At 38.9% G+C, this 13315-nt stretch overlaps 1 long non-coding RNA gene across 5 annotated transcripts in view; it reads right to left on the bottom strand.

Annotated features, from left to right (window-relative positions):
- LOC133553143 (uncharacterized) overlaps nt 1-13315 on the bottom strand; it is a 183733-nt gene that overhangs the window by 161639 nt on the left and 8779 nt on the right. The window contains exon 3 of one of the 5 annotated variants that reach the window (XR_009806860.1): nt 11824-11911. The exons of the other annotated variants lie outside the window; for them this stretch is intronic. This is a non-coding gene — a long non-coding RNA (uncharacterized LOC133553143). The remainder of the gene's footprint in view (nt 1-11823; nt 11912-13315) is intronic. 5 annotated transcript variants of the gene reach the window in all.

Below are 13315 nucleotides of genomic sequence, written 5' to 3' on the forward strand. Positions count from 1 at the left end.
GCGCGAAAGTTTGTTCCTCTTAGCCCTGCCTGCAAAAGTTACTGTTGCTATGTCTGTCAAACTTTCGCTCCTGCCGAGAAATTTAAAGCCTACAGGAAAAATAAGTAATTTACATTTATTTATACGGCGGATTTCACAGACAGAATCACAAAGTGATTTACAGTGTGTATAGAAAATGAAAGCATAGTAAAAAAAAAATCAAAAATAAAAAATTTCCTCCCTTTCCTCGAGCCCCCACCTGTCATGTCTCTATTCCCCACACTTTGAGAAATGCTGAATTAGGTCAACATTTTTCGACCCGTATGTACGGTCACCGTGTGCTCGGAGAAGAGGTAGGATTAAATATAAGTTTTACTTCTTAATATTCCTTTTCAGATTTGTTGAAAGGTGCAAATGGAACCATGTGATGTTACTTGACGTAAACATGTCTGTAACAAATACATCAAAACCATAGCCGCGTGTGTAATGACTAACATTTACATAACATTTTGTAGATGGCATTGCATGTCTTGACTTGTTCTATTCTGTCTTTTGAACGTACAAGTCAATGTCTTGTTTTTAGTGTGAGGTTTAACTGTTGTGTTTATTTTGTGTCATTGTGAAGTTTTTTGTACCTGAAAATCAGATATCCCGGCCCCCCAGACACATTTTTTCCTCTATATCTGCTCCCCAGGTCAAAATAATTGCCGAGTGTGACCGTGTGTGACCGTGTGTCTTGGCTACCACTCTTTACCGCATCTCTCCATGAACCCCGAAAAAACATCCGACCAGGAGCGTTGGGCTGCAGTGCATTGTGGGTAGGCGAGTCTTGTACATGATCATGTTCTGTCGGTTCATTTGCAAAATAAACCAGAGAGCACAACTCAGCTTTGATACAAAATGAAAGTAAAAATAAGACTGAGAAGATCAAAATAATTGTCAAAGCAGCATCAAAGTTGTTGAAAGAACTATCTTGGTACCGGGTGCAAGCCGTACTACGGAGAGTAGACGTGACGGAGTCATGTCACCACATTCCAACACCCTGTTAATTGTCCGGTGGAATGCCAGAAGTTTGATAGCAACCGAACATGAATTAAAGGGATATATTAAAAATATGAAAACTAAACCACGTATAATTTGTATTCAAGAAACAGGGCTGAAGCCAAAATTAAACTTTATAATAAAAGGATATATAACGATTCGTAAAGATAGGAATGAAGGGTAAAGAGGATGATGTGCCACATTTATCAAAGAAGATGTAGTCACGGGTAAAGAAACAGCAGAACCTTTAGCAAAAACATTTGTTAAAGTTCACAGTAATGATAATTTGAGAAATGTGGAAAAACAAAAGAGAGAAAAAACAATGAGTTTAAATATTGGGGAAATGATGGAAGACAACGTTAATAGCTTTACCAACACTATGGATATGACATTTTCTTTGAATGAAATGGTTCGAATTTTGAAAAAGGTTAAAAATACGTCACCGGGGAAAGACCTAGCGGGTTATCAAATGATCAAAAACTTAGGTGGCATCGTCAAAGAAGTGGTCTTGAAATGATATGACAGGATATATGAAGAAGGAGAATGACCGGCAGAGGGGAAAATTAGCGGTAACAATTCCAATATGCAAGTCAGGGTAAGACCCGGAAGAGGCAGGAAATTATAAATTTGGGGAAAAGTAATGGAAAAAAAAAAAAGATTAATGAAAGACTAGTATATTATTTAGAGTCAAAAGAAATAATCAAAAAACTAACAAAGTGGTAAATAATGTTCAAGACTGGGGAACGGCTTGAGGTTTAAGATTCTCTGTTGGAAAGACAAAAGTCATACATTTTACAAAGACAAAAGTACCAAACAAGCTCCAAATAAAAACTCTAAGGTGAAAATATAGAAGAGGTACAAGTATTTAAATATTTAGGAATATGGTTTGATAAAAATATGAACTAGTCAACCCACATCAGCAAAATAGATTTGATTAGATTAGATTAGATAGTACTTTATTTATTCCTTCAGGAGTGTTCCTTCCGGAAAATAAAAAAATAGGGGAAAAAGTAAAAAGGTGTTAAATATAATGAGGTCTTTGAGGGGTAATGATTGGGGGGCTGATAGGTTAACGTTGAAAACAATACATGTATATATTTATAACTTTAATTCCATCTGTTATTGATTACGGATGCATTATTTACCAATCTGCTTCAAAAACATGACTTGGGAAAATAGACCGGATCCAGTCACAGGCTTTAAGGTTATGTTGTGGAGCTACTACATCGACCCTAGTGCCAGTATTACAAGTAAAAATGAACGAAAAACCTTTGGACAAGAGGAGAGATCAACTCTCAGCAGTTTATCGGGCAACTTTAAAAGGATCCAAGCAAGGATATCCGACTTGTCCAGTGCTACCAATCTGCCAAGAAAAAGAGAAAACAAAAAAGAATAGTTTTGGGTGGATTATAGGAGACATATGTAATAAAGTTAAAATTGACAATATTAAAGTTAGTCCTACAGTACCAATGCCTGCAATACCACCGTGGATGTTTGATAACCCAAAAGAAAACATGCAATTACTAAAGAATAGAAATTTAAATAGTTACCGGATAGAAAAATGGATTGAGATATGATATATACGGATGCATCAAAAACTATATAAAAAAAAATAAAGGTAAGAGCTGTAGCAGTTATCCCACAAGGAAACATAGTATTAAATAAAATAATCAGTGATAAACTATCTGTTTTTACGGGGGAATTGGTAGCAATTTATATGGCAGTTAACTGGATAGAGGAAAACAAAGCAAGGAAAGTAGTTGTGTGCTCGCAGTCCAACAGTGCATTGATGAGCATAAAAAAACATAGCATCAGAAACAAGACAAGATTTAGTTTATGAAATAGTTCAGGTAATCTATAGAATAAATAAAGCGGGAGGTGTGGTAACATTTCTTTGGGTTCCTTGGAAGATATTGTAGGATGGAATTCACAACACATAGGATATAAAGCATTATACACGTATTTAAAAAACATTGGGTTAAATAAAAGAATATAGAGTAGGGATCCATCTTGATCCACACTCCATTTCAACCAGAAGGTTGCTTGGCGGAAACAACCGCCCACCTCCGGAATCAGTCCCCGCCCATTCCCCTTAGGCGCGAAATTCATTTGAGCGAAAGACATTGGAATGAGAGGAGCTCTTTAAAGCTCCTGAGAATCTTAAAAAAGCTTACAGAAAACGAGAAAAACTTACAGCGGGTGCCTGTCGGACATTCACCGTCGTTTTCGATGATTTCCCCTCGGAGCAAGGATTCGATGTCTGGAGTCTTTGGCACAATCAAGCCTTCTCCTCTGCCTGGAACGGCCGTTGACGGACACGCCAGCTTTAAGGGGGACCAGCGAGCCGGAGATGTAAGTAAATATATGTATATATGTATCGTATACCGCATGTTTTTTTTCTTGTAAAATGAGAATCATTTGACTCACCAGACTGCGATTGTGTTAAAACGATCGCGTTAGGATCTTACGGCAAATCCTCTATAAAACAAAATAATGAATACACACAATATTAAATAATTCGAAGGTTTAAACACACCTCGATAATCATCTTCCAACTTTGTAAGACTGTTTAAGCAAAGTTCATCGTCTTTCACTTCGTCGTCATCGGCTGGTAAAAAAAAAGTATTACAACGTCGTACAAGTGCAATGCTTTTAACGTTTAAATGCTTAAATGGAGTTAAACCAATGTCTAATAACATGGTAAAGCAGAGGTAATGGTGTGTGTGTGTGTGTGTGTGTGTGTGTGTGTGTGTGCGTGTGTGTATGTGTGTGTGTGTGCGTGCGTGCGTGCGTGCGTGTCCTGTTGTTTCAGACGATCGTAAACATTTAAACTGTCAAATGGGTGGCCAGTTGCTATTCATACGACATTCTCAAGCTCCCATAAAAACTGAACCCTCCTTTGTACCCCAAACTGACCTGTTGTTTCAGACGACCGTAAAGACCAGTTGCTACGTGACACTGTGTTCTGCGATAGTTTTTTCCATCTGTTTAAATATGTTTTCGTGAGGTATGGAAGTTGTTTCAGTGCGTACGAATGTGTGTGTGTGTGTGTGTGTGTGTGTGTGTGTGTGTGTGCGTGTGTGTGTGCGTGTGTGCGTGTGTGCGTGTGTGTGTGTGTGTGTGTGTGTGTGTGTGCGTGTGTGTGTGTGTGTGTGAAGTGTGTGTGTGTGTGTGTGCGTGTGTGTGCGTGTGTGTGCGTGTCCACCAAAAACTTCCCAATCCACGGTAGATAACGATGAAAATATCGAGAAAGGGCTTCCGTCTCTTCTTTCTTTTAGCTGAAATAAGCAGATATCACCCATTTCGTATCTGAATACAAATCCAAAAGATCCCTCCCCTTCCAAGTCCCATTTCTCACGCAAAGACTCGGTCGGCGGCATCTGAATACGATTTAGAAACACTCGACTTTTTTGCGGAGCGTCAATGTAAGTTTTATTATTTTTATAAATCGACACAGGCGTTTCACTAATCATGACCGAATCGAACAAAGTCTTTACGCTAACGTATAAAGCTCCAAATAATGACTAAGCCTTACACCGCCCTTTTGTACCCCTCCTCTACGTGTGTGTGTGTGTGTGTGTGTGTGTGTGTGTGTGTGTGTGTGTGTGTGTGTGTGTGTGTGTGTGTGTGTGTGTGTGTGTGTGTGCGTGTGTGTGCGTGTCCACATCTCCACACGTAACATTCCCAGCCATCAATACATCGAAATCTGGAAGTTGTTTCAAACGATCGTAAACATTTAAACTATCAAATATATGGTCACATGCTGCTCAGATGACATTGCTTTCTTAAAAAAACTGATCCCTCCTCTGTTCCCTGTCAGGTCTTAACTCCACCCTCTTCCTGGTTTAACCACTCCCACCGCAGGTCTTAACTCTGCCCTTTTTCTGTTTAAAACTCCACCCTCTTCCTGGTTTAACCACTCCCACCGCAGGTCTTAACTCCACCCTCTTCCGGGTAAGCCACACCCACTTGACCTTGACATTTGAACCTGACCTTTGACTTTGACCTTTGACTTTGACCTTTAACCTTGACCCCCTCATAAATCATTAACCTTTGAACTTGACCCCTCATAAATCATTGACCTTTGACCTTGAGGGTCATAAATCATTGATTTATGGGGGGTCATAAATCACTTTTGACTAAAGGTAGGGACTTAACTTCTCTTGCAGCAACTACAATTAGTTGTATTGTATTGTAATGCACAGACTTTTGCCGTTTTATGAATACTATCAATCTCTTCTGTAGCATCATCACTATAAAGAAAAAAACAAGATGAACACAATATATGTTGCTGCCACGTTGATGACAGTTTAAACTTCAACTTGATCGACCTATAAGGCATTCGATTTTAAAATACAGTAACAAAAAAAGATTGTACCATAGTTTAGAGCAGGGGTTGGCAACCTTTACCACTCAAACAGCCATGTTGACCTGTTTCACAAAATAAAGAAAACTATGGGAGCCACAAGACTTTTGAAATTTAAAAATGAAATAACACAGCGTACAAAGTTTTTTTTTGCTTTGCGCTATGTATTAACCAGGAGTCTCAGACATGCGGCCCGCACCTTAATATGAAAATGTAATATTAGTGCGGCCCACGAGTTTTACTTGAATGCCGCTTGACAACATCACATTTGTCAACCATCTAAATTTTTCCGGGAGACTGCCGAGTTTCAGAGCAACCTTTCTCTCGACTTTCTGCTGGTTTTCACCCATACAACAATAATAAGGGCGTGCTATGATGACAATGCGTTTAGCGCCCTCTACAACCGTAACAAACAGCTTACCAGCCTATTCACATGTTGTATGAGACTTCTGCAGACACACATAAGTGACTGCAAGGCATACTTACTCAACAGCCATACAGGTTACACTGAGGGTTGCGATACAAACAACTTTAGCACTTTTACTAATATGCGCCACACTGTGAAACCACACCAAACAAGAGTGACAAACACATTTCGGGAGAACATCCGCACTGTAACACAACAAAAACACAACAGAACAAATACCCAGAATCCCATGCATCCCGAACTCTTCCGGGCTGCATTATACACCCCCGCTACCACCAAACCCCGCCCCCCCAACCCTGCCCACCTCAACCGATGCACAGAGGGGGGAAGGTTGTAGCGGGGGTGTATAATGTAGCCGGAAGAGTTAGGGATGCATGGGAGTCTGGGTATTTGTTCTGTTGTGTTTATGTTGTGTTAGAGTGCGGATATTCTCCTGAAATGTGTTTGTCATTCTTGTTTGGTGTGGGTTCACAGTGTGGCGCATATTAGTAAGAGTGCTAAAGTTGTTTATATCACAACGCTCAGTGTAACCTGTATGGCTGTTGATCAAGTATGCCTTGCAGTCGTTTGCACGTTAAGTCAGCAGCCGCACACTAGATGTGGCGTGCCGGCACTCAGATAGCATAGTATCAAAGCGGACGCGACGACATGGTCGAGAGGACGTTTAAGGTATTGCCATCACGGCACGCCCTCAATATTGTTGTCCGGGTAAAAATCTGAGAATGTTATCCTGGGGAGATTTCTGGGAGAGGCACTAAAATCCGGAAAACCTCCCGGAAGAATGGGGGTTCAGAAAGTATGCAGCTAAGCCACATCAGAGTGATCCAAGAGCCGCACGCGGCTCCAGAGCCGCGGGTTGCCGACCCCTGGTCTAGAGGGCTGTGAATCTTTTGGCACCACACAATTCAATTTGATTATATTCTCTGCGGTAATGATTCAATTCAGAATCGATTATCGATTCAAAATGATTGTTGATTCAAAATAATACTTTTCTAATATCATTGGGAACCAGTTCTATGATTAACAACATTCCTCTATAAAATAGATAAACGTCTTTAATACATTTCCATATTACTTAAAAATCAGGTTTTGTTGAGTAAAATTTGACCCAAACATTTATTAAACTCAAATACAATTAAGGTTACAAGTATCCCATCGGGCGGAAGGCAGGGTACACCCTGAACTAGTTGCCACCTCGTCGCAGGACCAACACAGATAGACAACATTCACACTCACATTCACACACTACAGCCAATATAGTGTTGCCAATCAACCTATCCCCAAGTGCATGTCTTTGGAGGGGGGAGGAATTCGCAGTACCCAAAGGGCGCAGTCACATGGAGAAAATATTGTTGGAGAGCACTCGTTGCCATGTACAGTAAATGAAAGGTGGAAACAATACTTCACCGTTCCAACCTAAAATTTTCTTGTCTGGACATGGCCCAGGTTGAAGTCACCAAATAAGGGTTCATGTCCTATAAAGGAGTGATGGTTTACGGTCTAGATAGCAAACTCTGCAGAAATATGGGCCAAAATATCCATTCATGGAATACAGATGGCCTCTAGACAGCAAATAACTACAAAGGACTGTTTCAAGCACAAATACTTGCTGCCCTTCTGCAAAAAACATTAAGGTTCATCGAGCCAATACGATCTGTTGACCGCAATTCTAAATTGTGTAGTTTGTCCTGTTTTTGAGGTTCATGTTTCGACTCTGACACATGGTCTACTCTAACCCTTCAAATGCCTGATCTGGCCTGTCACTTCATTTTATAAGGCCCATTAAAGCCTGGAACTAACATGCGTTAAACTACTTAATCATTTCTTACTAAATTCATTTTTTCTTTCAATTATCACATCAAAAATACATGTTCTGCATGCAAATGCATATATTTTCAACTTTAATAATATCCAATAATGAAACTAAATATTAGATTATCCCACATTCCAAAATGTCTTTAGAGGAAAATAAGTTATAAGGTATTCATTAAATCATACACTGTAAAAATGACAATACACTTTACAGTGAAATTATAGCAACTGAGCTGCCAGTTTTTTACCGTAAAAAACAACTTTGGTACTGTTTGTACAGTAATACACTAAAAAAACATCTGTAGATTTAACCATAAAAAACTAGTCATACTGTTTTTCCATTCCATTTACGGTAATATGCAGTAAAAAACAAAACCAAAAAAATTAGTAGTGAATATATATATATATATATATATATATATATATATACATACAAACCCCGCTTCCATATGAGTTGGGAAATTTTGTTAGATGTAAATATAAACAGAATACAATGATTTGCAAATCCTTTTCAACCCATATTCAGTTGAATGCACAACAAAGACAAGATATTTGATGTTCAAACTCATAAACTGTATTTTCTTTTGCAAATAATAATTAACTTAGAATTTCATGACTGCAACACATTCCAAAGTAGTTGGGAAAGGGCATGTTCACCACTGTGTTACATCACCTTTTCTTTTAACAACACTCAATAAACGTTTGGGAACTGAGGAAACTAATTGTTGAAGCTTTGAAAGTGGAATTCTTTCCCATTCTTGTTTTATGTAGAGCTTTAGTCTTTCAACTGTACGGGGTCTCCGCTGTCGTATTTTACGCTTCATAACGCACCACACATTTTCAATGGGAGACAGGTCTGGACTGCAGGCGGGCCAGGAAAGTACTCGCACTCTTTTACTACAAAACCACGCTGTTGTAACACGTGGCTTGGCGTTGTCTTGCTAAAATAAGCAGGGGCGTCCATGATAACATTGCTTGGATGACAACATATGTTGCTCCAAAACCTGTAGGGACTATTCAGCATTAATGGTGCCTTCACGGATGTGTAAGTTACCCATGCCTTAGGCACTAATACACCCACATACCATCACAGATGCTGGCTTTTGAACTTTGCGCCTATTACAATCCGGATGGTTATTTTCCTCTTTGTTCCGGAGGACACCACGTCCACAGTTTCTAAATATAATTTGAAATGTGGACTCGTCAGACCACAGAACACCTTTCCACTTTGCAACACTCCATCTTAGAGAAGTTGGTTCCTTGGTGTTGTTGATAAATGCTTTTTTTCTTTGCATAGCAGAGTTTTAACTTGCACTTACAGATGTAGCAACCAACTGTAGTTACTGAAAGTGGTTTTATAAAGTGTTCCTGAGCACACGTGGTGATATCTTTTACACACTGATGTCATTTTTTGATGCAAAACCGCCTGAGGGATCAACGGTCCGTAATATCATCGCTTACGTACAGTGATTTCTCCAGATTCTCTGAACCATTTGATGATGTTACGGACCGTAAATGGTAAAATCTCTAAATTCCTTGCAATAGCTCGTTGAGAAATGGTGTTCTAAAACTGTTCGACAATTTGCTTAGAAATTGGTGACCCTCACCCCATCCTTGTTTGTGAATTACTTAGCCTTTCATGGAAACTGCTTTTATACCCAATCGTGGCACCTACCTGTTTCCAATTAGCCTGCACACGGGGTGAATATTCCAAATAAGTGTTTGATGAGAATTTCTCAACTTTATCAGTATTTATTGCCACCTTTCCCAACTTCTTTGTCACGTGTTACTGGCATCAAATTCTAAAGTTAAAGATTATTTGCACAACATTTTTTTTATCAGTTATAACATCAAATATGTTGTCTTTGTAGCATATTCAACTGAAAACGGGTTGAAAATGATTTGCAAATCATTGTATTCCGTTTATATTTATATCTAACACAATTTCCCAACTCATATGGAAACGGGGTTTGTATATATATATATATATATATATGTATATATGTATATATATATATATATATATATATATATATATATATATATATACACTGTTACAAACAGCCCTCTGAGAGCAACCATAACTGCGATGTAGCCCTCAATGAAAAGGAGTTTTACACGCCTGGTCTAGACTCTTGGAGGTGTGGCATGCAGCCACTGACCGAGGGAAAAAGAGGGGATGGGAGGGGACAAGTTGAGAGAAGAAGTCCAAAGGCTCACTGGTTTGTGTGCGTGTGTGTGTCCATGCGTGTGTGCGTCCATGCGTGTGTGTGCGTGCGTGTGTGTGTGTGTGTGTGTGTGTGTGTGTGTGTGTGTGTGTGTGTGCATATGATGTGGCCATGGCCTTGATAAGACAGTGTAAACGCAAATATGTGTCTTGACTCCAGCAAAGTTTTGCAAAACTATCACAGAAGAACTTTTAAGATGGAATGCAATCATTTTTGGGTATGCTTCCAAACTGAAAATTATCCCTTCCAGGTCAAACTGTGGCCATCATAAACTCTTAATCCGTACTAACCATTTCACGTCATTTTAAAGTACAAGGGTCAGTGCGATTGCATCCATGGTAACTGTTCAATACACACCTGCTATACTGTATGTCACTGTTACTGGAAGAAGGTCAACTCAAAGCTCAAACTAAACAATTTTAGAAAAACAGAAGACCATTTGTACCAGAAAAACTGAAATTGGGAAATGTCAAACAAGCAAACATTCAGAGTCAGTGTTTAAAAGCTGACACTTCCAGGTACAAGTATCACTTCTTTACCGCTTAAACCTGCAGATCAAACACCATTATGGACTCTTATCCGATCATAAAGATATGTACATTTAACAGACAGTAATCAAAGTCTCACTTTTACTTTACAATAAAAATACAGATGACATTAATATAATGCAAAACAAGCATATATCAAAAAGCCGCTTGCCAAGAAATTGCTCTACATTCACGCAACCATTTGTATTTATTGCTCGGCAAGGGTTCACTGGAAGTAGTGGAAGGACAAACTGCCACAGATCGCTCATTAGGACCGAGACCGGCGTCGGGGCTGGCTAGGCTCGGTTGTGGTCGTGCAGAACAAAGTGAACACTGCGGTTTTCTTCTTGGACCATTCTTCTCAGTTACCATCGCTTTGTCTGCCACGATTAAGAGTCATAGCTGTTAAGGAGCTGAGGGGCTTGCAAGGACAACGGCGTACTCTTGCTGCATTCAAATGAGACGAACGCAACAATCATCAAGATTAAAGATCACTGCTGGCAATAATGTTTGGTGTCCCCGCTTGTTGTTTTGATCGCAGTTAGATTACACAAAAACTGCAAAAGACATTACTCAAAAACTCTGTACTACATGGACCACGAAAGAAGAATATAAATGTTGCTGATCCAGTAAAGTTCAGTGATTCTTCCCCCCCAAAATGTTTGCTGTTGTAAAATGTAAAAAATCAATTCTATATGTACAGTAGAAAACGAGGAGCTCAGAATTTTACCATAAAAAGTATGCTAGTTTTTACCAAGAACTACTCTAAATCTGGGGTGAATACTGAAAAGTAAAAACATTCGCGGGGCACATTATATATTTTTTTCTTTAGTGAACTTTTTTTTTAAATGCTGAAAACAGGCAGTATAGATATTTAATGACACCACTTTGTATAAACTTTGTGTTATAATCATTACATTGATTTCTTTCTTTTGTGTTACATTTAAAATTTTTTGGGATTTATTTTATTTCGACAATCTGTGGTGGGCCAACAAAGCTTGAGCTTCAGGTCACAAATGGCCCCTGGGCCACACTTTGGACACAACTGTTCTAAATAGAAAAAAGATACCAATGTTATTTTTATGGTAAATTCTGGCAAGCAAGGTGTAATTTTTTACGTAAAATCTACAGTTGTTGTTTTTACAGTGTATGACTGTGACCTTAAAAACAGTACCACATGTGTGGTAAAACAGTATTAAGGTAAAATTCTGGTAACTGAGCTGTCAGTTTTTGTCCAAAAAAAACGTTTTTTTTTCTACAATGCATTGCTGTAAATGGATAAATTGTACCAATTTTATTTTTTTAAGTCAAATTCCGGCGACAAAGCTGCCATTTTTTTTACCATAAAATCTACAGTTCTTCTTTTTTTTACAGAGAATTACTGTAAATTTAAGAACATCACCACCTTTTTTCCATTTTAACAGTAAAATTGTGGCAACTGACCTGCATTTTTACTGTAAAATCCACACACATTTTTAACACTGTAGTGTCAACTACCGTTGAGGCCCCGCCAGATCCTGCAGATGGAGCTCTGGTAAAAAAAAAAGGTGAGTTATGACAGAACTGCATCAAAATACCCTTGATCATTTCAATCATTACTGTTATATTTGGCATGAATATTCTAGATTTATTTTAATCACGCTACCATTAGAGTCCATTTACTTACAAGAATGCCCAGCATCCCATCATTTTACAAAACCCAAAACCAGTGAAGTTGGCACGTTGTATAAATCATAAATAAAAACAAAATACAATGATTTACAAATTATTTTCAACTTGTATTCAATTGAATAAACTGCAAAGACAAGATACTTAACATTCAAACTGGTAAACTTTGTTATTTTTTGCAAATATTGGTTCATTTAGAGTTTGATCCCTGCAACGTATTTAAAAAAAGCTGGCATAAGTGGCAAAAAAGACTGAGAAAGTTGAGGAATGCTCATCAAACACTTATTTAGAACATCCCAAAGGTGAACAGGCTAATTGGGAACAGGTAGGTGCCATGATTGGGTATAAAAGCAGCTTTCATGAAATGCTCAGTCATTCACAAACAAGGATGGGAAAACGGTCACCACTTTATGAATAAATGCTTGAGCAAATCGTCTAACAGTTTAAGAACAAAATTTCTCAACCAGCTATTGCAAGGAATTTAGGGATTTTACCATCTACGGTCCGTAATTTCATCAAAAGGTTCAGACAATCTAGAGAAATCACTGCACATACGCGATGATAATATGGACCTTTGATCCCTCAGGCGGTATTGCATCAAAAAGCGACATCAGTGTGCAAAGAATATATCACCATAGGGGCTCAGGAACACTTCAGAAAATCACTGTCAGTAACTACAGTTGGTCGCTACATCTGTAAGTGCAAGTTAAAACTCTACTATGCAAAGCGAAAGCCATTCATCAACAACACCCAGAAACGCCACCATATTCGCTGGGCCGGAGCTCATCTAAGATGGACTGATGCAAAGTGGAAAAGTGTTCTGTGATCTGCGAGTCCAAATTTCAAATTGATTTTGGAAACTGTGGACGTTGTGCCCTCCGGAACAAAGAAGAAAAGAACCATTCAGATTTTTATAGACGCAAAGTTCAAAAGCCAGCATCTGTGATGGTATGGGGTGTATTAGTGCCCAAGGCATGGGTAAATTACACATCTGTGAAGGCACCATTAATGCTGAAAGGTACATACAGGTTTTGGAGCAACATAAGTTGCCATCCAAGCAATGCTATCATGGACTCCCCTGCTTATTTCAGCAAAACAATGCCAAGTCACGTTTTACAACAGCGTGGCTTCATAGTAAAAGAGTGCGGGTACTAGACTGGCCTGCCAGTAGTCCAGACCTGTCTCCCATTGAAAATGTGTGGCGCATTATGAAGCCTAAAATACCACAATGGAGACCCCGGACTGTTGGAACAACTTAAGCTGTACA

The sequence above is a fragment of the Nerophis ophidion genome, linkage group LG05, assembly GCF_033978795.1.
Source record: "Nerophis ophidion isolate RoL-2023_Sa linkage group LG05, RoL_Noph_v1.0, whole genome shotgun sequence".
Taxonomy (NCBI): Eukaryota; Metazoa; Chordata; class Actinopteri; order Syngnathiformes; family Syngnathidae; genus Nerophis; species Nerophis ophidion.